Source organism: Stenella coeruleoalba (assembly GCF_951394435.1).
Source record: "Stenella coeruleoalba genome assembly, chromosome: 12".
Taxonomy (NCBI): Eukaryota; Metazoa; Chordata; class Mammalia; order Artiodactyla; family Delphinidae; genus Stenella; species Stenella coeruleoalba.
Genome location: NC_137158.1, coordinates 78,767,086 through 78,773,265, shown reverse-complemented (window position 1 = coordinate 78,773,265; position 6,180 = coordinate 78,767,086).

Sequence of the window (6,180 nt, the reverse complement as noted above, 5' to 3'; positions counted from 1 at the left end):
GTCAGGGAAAAATTAGGAAAGCAATTTGAAAGGAGTTAATTCGTAAAAACATTACATTACTTTTCAGATGTTGTGATGTGTGTGCTATTTGTCATGCTTGTAATTTCTTTCATTATTCCAAATAAATAATGACTCTCATATCTAATTTTATATTCATCATTTTTTATTCTTTTTCTTAAAGAAAGCCTCCCAAGTTGTATAAGCTTCCATGTCTTCCCAAGGCTCCTTCTAACAGTGAACATGATATACGAGACCTTAATCCTGCAACAGAAAAGAAGCAAAATGCTCTGTCTTCCACTTAATATACAAGAATGGAAATGTATCATGAGACGTCCCAAAATCAATTCGTTTAAGAGAGTGAGAAAACAGTATATGATCTTTCTGTTATGACACGAATCATTATATTTTACAATAAATTAAGTTGGGACTATATACATTTATTCAAGAAAAGAATTACCCACCTACTGTATGTGATAGTGACCTACGCTGCTGGCACTTCCAAAACTTAGAAAGAAAGAAAAATGTCACATGAGTTAGTCATCACAGGGGAATGAAGGAAAGCTGACAGAGACCTTGGAAGAGTAGACCCTGATACACTTCTTAGGCTTAGGGGACAATAAGAAAATAAGACAGTGTGTTACAAACTGCAGGTCAGAATCCATCATTGAGCAGTAGAAACTAATATATTGTAACAATCATTTTTTTAGAAAAAAAAGATAAATGATTAAAAAAGAATAGACTAGGAAATAGATTGGATCACACATAGTTAGGTTAAGTGTTCTATGAAACGTCTGCGTGTGACAGTATGTGTGTACAGGGTTACAATGTAAAAGGCATTTTTTTACTGTGGATCACAGTCTAAAAAGTTTGAAAAGTATATAAAAGGGATATGGAGTGGCTGCATATTTCAGCATAAGAGAATAAGAATGACAGAAACGGTTACCAGAGTTCAGGTTGATTATTTGTGGCAGATTATTGTAAATTCACTAGAATTTGGGAGGCATTTTTAATAGAAATAATAGTTTAAGTCATGATTGGATTCCTGAGTGAAACCACAAAAGCTTATTAACTCAAAATATAATATATAAATTATAGTATGATATGGTACAATGTGATAAAATATGGTTAATATAATGACACTGTGTAATATAATGAACACAATACAATATAAATTAATGATTACAGTTATTACAGCCCTAAGCCAGCACTCTCATTTCCCTCCCCACTGTCTCTCCCATGTGCAAGTCTCATGAGCAAACTGTTTTTTATATAGTCTACAATTACAGGATTTCAGTCACAATACTATGTGTATACATTTCAAAACATGATTTAACATTTTGTAATGATAATTTAATACTTTGTTTTGCACTGGCACTTGATTTGGTTTAATATAACTGTTACCTAAACCTTTCTGCCTAATTAGAACCACTCATCCTTCCTTGCCCTCACAAAAGAACAACAGAAGTATTGAATAGGCTAAATTAAAGGCCCTTGGGGTTACATGGGGCTCACCCAAACAATCGACGATTGGACAGTTTAGGAGAGGGGAAGTATAGTATGACAGAGGAATATGGTAAATTCAACGGCAGTCTGAAGGCACTGGGCTCCAGGTGGGCCACAAGGGAAAGGACAGGGTTCCAACAGAGCTGCTCTGGCCCTCCTCCTCTGACAAGCCCCTCCATCCTTCTTCCTTCTGTTTTCACCAATCCCTTCTCAGCTGGAGGAATAGGCAGCCCGCTGCTGTGAATTACAACTCACTAACTTGTACCGACAAGAATGAGGATCCCAGGCCAGGTATGTGCCCGCCGGCACTGCCATGCTCCTATGGCCTCGGCCTACACTCTTTGGTCTTTGGGGCTTGAGCTAGAGATGGGCAAGGAGAGGGAACCTAGAACAGAGAAAGAAGGAACAGATGTGGCCTGACTGAGGGTCTAGTCCACCCCGTAGTCCCTTTGCTGGGGAGGGACAGGGAGTTGTCACCGAGATGCCCAGGGAGACCCATTTACTGGCTGTTCACAGGGTCTCCTCATTCACAGAGCAGTTTGTTCCCACGTAAATTTTTTAATGCATGGAAAAGCCTTAAATGCAAATGTATTCATATTCACAGTTTTATTTATTCTTAACCTTTTTTTCTCCCAATTAAATGTTGAGGCTTAAACTAATAAACAACTGATATAATACAAGCTAATTATTTTTGCAATGCCTTTAGCATATGTTGACTTCTTCTTCATTCACAAAAAGATCTGCTTTATTCCGTAGGAAAAATCCCTACCCCCAGCTCTGAGTCATCCTGAGTGGTAAGGGTTGCCTGCTCTCACCACCTCATTAGGATACTTGACAACAGTTCACAGATCTTTGGGGATAATCAGCGGGCTTTCAAATACTGCCTGTAACAGTGATAAACACTATATTTTTTAAAAATAGTGTAACTCTTACATGGTTCCCTCAGGCAATTAGCCTGTGTTGCTTGCCATCACTGCCCTGCTTCCATCTGCAAAGAATAAGCATTTGGTCTGTCTGCTCAGAATTACCATGTATTCCCTTCTTCCCTCTAGGTAGGTCACTAGATTCCTTTGTGAACAGTGGGCATCAAACAGTCAATGTTTAATGACTGTTAAATGACAAACAGTCATTAAAAAAAAAAAACTAAATAGTGCAACATGTATCTCAACATTTCTCTAGAGCATGGAGTCATATCACATGGAATTATAAAATACTATCAGAAAAGGGCACGCTACATACCATAATAGTCATTTGAAAAACTTCAGTTTGGCAATTCCTGGCCACATTTAATTTTCTCTGAAAAGTCCCACATGGCAGAAACATACTGCTTTTTGTGGCTTTCAAGTCTCTTTCAGGGAACTGTAAAATGACCACCTTTTAGAATTAGCACTTTTTCTGTGAATAGACACTAAGTTACTTATACCAAACAAAGTCACCTATGCATTTTCATTAAAATAATACTAAAATGATAAGTAATTTTCCCATATAACCATTCTGGGATTTATGAGGATTAGAACTCTGTACTATAGTTTAGTAGAAATCACTTGCAGTTCTTCATCTGCACTGATAGGTGGGGCTAGGAATTTCTGTATTAATTATAATATTTTAGCATATTAAAATTTGTATCTAGATGAAGCAGATACTTCAAAGCTTCAAAACTCATGAAACTGCATACGTCTCTTTTAAGGGATAAAACTGTTTGCAATAATATGTGAAATACACTACTAAAACACCCCCTGCTGATTTCATAGGCTTTGCAGGGAGTTATGCAAAATTTTCTGAAAACTAAAAGACTGAGGATGAGATATTTATGATGATAAAAATTAGATCTCAAGAACTATTAGAAACTTGGAAGATTCTCTTAAGGTGGAATTTTTAAATTCAGTTCAGCAACTATTTAATACACACCAGAGGTAAAAGAGCCTAGCCGAGTCAGAAGATTGGAGTTTGAGCTGTGCCCTTGCTGGCAGCATAGCAGGGCACACTGAATATCTTTATAAACCTCCACCACGGAATTGAAATGAGAATTAACTGAAGTAACTGTTTTGGGAATAAAAGGTCATCACCTCTCAAATATTGATTATTAAGACAGCATGGCATAAGACAATAATTCTCATATTTAGATGTGGAAACAAATTCTTCGGAATCCACCAATTCTCCATGTAAATTTGTTTTTGCCGTTTAAATTTTTGTTGTTTTTATGCTAATGTTAATCTTTTAAAAAGTTCACGTGAGCACATTCTGGATCATCTGAATACCCTCCTTCTAACTGCCATGCAACATGTGTACTCATGATAGCATTAGTGCCAAGTAATTGGACTTCATTTGTTTCGAAGCTAATGAAAACAGACACAAGCTGACTTAACACGTAGCTTTCATATTCCTCCAAGATAAAGGCAAGCGACAATGGCAAAACTTCTGAACGAAGATTTGGTGGTAGTTTGGATCCAGAAAACTGATGAGAAAATTCCATCATTACGTGGTACACTATAGCATTTGGCAAAGCTGAACTTAAAAAAACAGAATCCTGCCAGTCTGCATCAAGAGCAGTGATTTAACATCATGCCTCATCTGTACTGCTTTTGTAGCTTTAAATATGTATTCACTGTAGTTGTGTTTTAGTTAGTCATATGAAAACTATAAATTCAAGTTTATATTCATATTCAGATTCTATATATTTAAAATAAGATTACTTTAAAATTAACATACATTAATTAAATAATTAACTTTAAAATAATTTAATCCTTGAGGGGTGTGGACAAGATCAGAACTCAGAAAAGAAAGAACTCAGGTTAAGTCTTCTCTCTAAGTCAAATGACCTCATCTCCCTCTATTTCTTCACAGAAATAAGGATAATAATCTCATCCACATAGGACTGTTGTGAGGAATAAATGAAACTGAATATAACTGTGAATGAATACCTTCCCAGCCCTTACTGTGGAAAGTAAGAGCTCTGAATCAAGGGTCTAGACTTTCAGCCTACATTTCTGTGCCACTTTGGGCAAATCACCTCACCTTTATGGGAGTCACTTCCCAATTTTCTAAAGCTAGGAGGTAGATCAGATCAGATTATCTTACAGTTCCTTTTAATATAGCTATAACAGCAGGTGGCTGGGTTTTCTGTTGGGATTTCAATGGACTCCTCATTTCCAAATCATACCCACAGTTACTTGGCTTTCCATTAGATTTATTTTAAATTTACTATTCTGAGAAATATAAAATTTTATCATTCACTTGTGACCAATGAGCAATTCACAAAAAAACAGGGTTAGAAAAGCTAAATTCTCCCATCTATCAGAGAGATTTTTAATATCTTTCTTTGCTTTGTTGTTTTCCATCCTAGGCAAGTCATATGACCTCTCCACTGCACTGCTTAAAAAGCAGGCTCTGGACACAGAATTGTGAATTTAAATCCTGACTCTACCACTTTTTATCTGGGCAGCCTAGGGCAAATTGCTGAGCCTCTCTAAGACTTAATCTTTTGTAACAATTAAGGAGATGATGGTCCTAAAGCACTCGGCTGTGAAGCCTGATACTTTGGAAAAGCTCAGTGAATGTTAGCTATTATCAGTATTATCATGTTTAATTTTCCTTCCCTTTCATCCTTCGTTTTCCAGTTGCTACAAAGGGAGGCTTGCAGGATGAAGGGGCAATAAGAAAAGTCTGGGGAGCTATGCAAGAGGCGACAAACAATACTCAATTCGTAGGCAGATTAGCAGAAAGAGCAGCCACCACACGCATCAGGAAACTTAGATTGGATCTGGGTTCTACAGTTTTCTAGCTTTGTGAGTTTCATTAGGGTATCTCACCTCTCTAAAGTTTTTGTTTCCTCCGCTCTAAACGGAGGCTAGTAATATTTACCCTATTTATTTCACAACACTGTTAGTGAAAGGTTCAAAAACAAGTATTTTATATATACACGAAAACACTTCCTAAAGCCTAAAGTACTAAACAAAGAGGTTTTTCTAATTGATGACATTTTGAAGGGACGGGAGTTGGGTTCTACTCTGGCTCTCTCACTAACAAGCTGTGCTGACGTTGTTTAACTCCTCTGGGCCGCATTCACCTGCCAGATAATTATAGCAATAACTGCCATCTTTGACTGCGGCTTTACCACACAGCATGCACTGCTCTACGTTCTGGATCTACACGCCAGGTGACCTCTCTCAGCGCCACAATTTTAAAGCAGATATTATGTTCACTTAACAGATTAAAAGAAAAATAGTAACAATAAGGCCAAGAGAAGTTAGAAACCTGCTACCCCGCACCTGCAGTGCTGAAGTTCTAAAAACACCTAACCATAAGAGACTTATTAGCAATCAACAGTCTTGCCTCTAATCACCCGCGACCCCTCACAGAGAGGCTGTAGGTACGCCCATCCACCTGGAGAACTTCATCCACCAATCCCTGGATCCGACCCTCCCCGTTCCTGCCCAGGCCCCGCCTCGCCCCGCCCCCGCCCCGGGCCGCTCCGGCCACCGCCCAACCACTAGAGGCCCGGCGCCGTAGACGCCTCCCCCGCCCTCACGTGCGGAAACCAGCGTGTACCCAGACCTCACCGCGCTTAACCGGACGGGGAGCATGCGCCAAGTGTGCGCCTGGACTTCCTGTTCGCGTCCCATCGCTTCCGGCGGGGTACGTCTGACCAATAAGGCAGGCCCGGAGGCGGGCCATAGT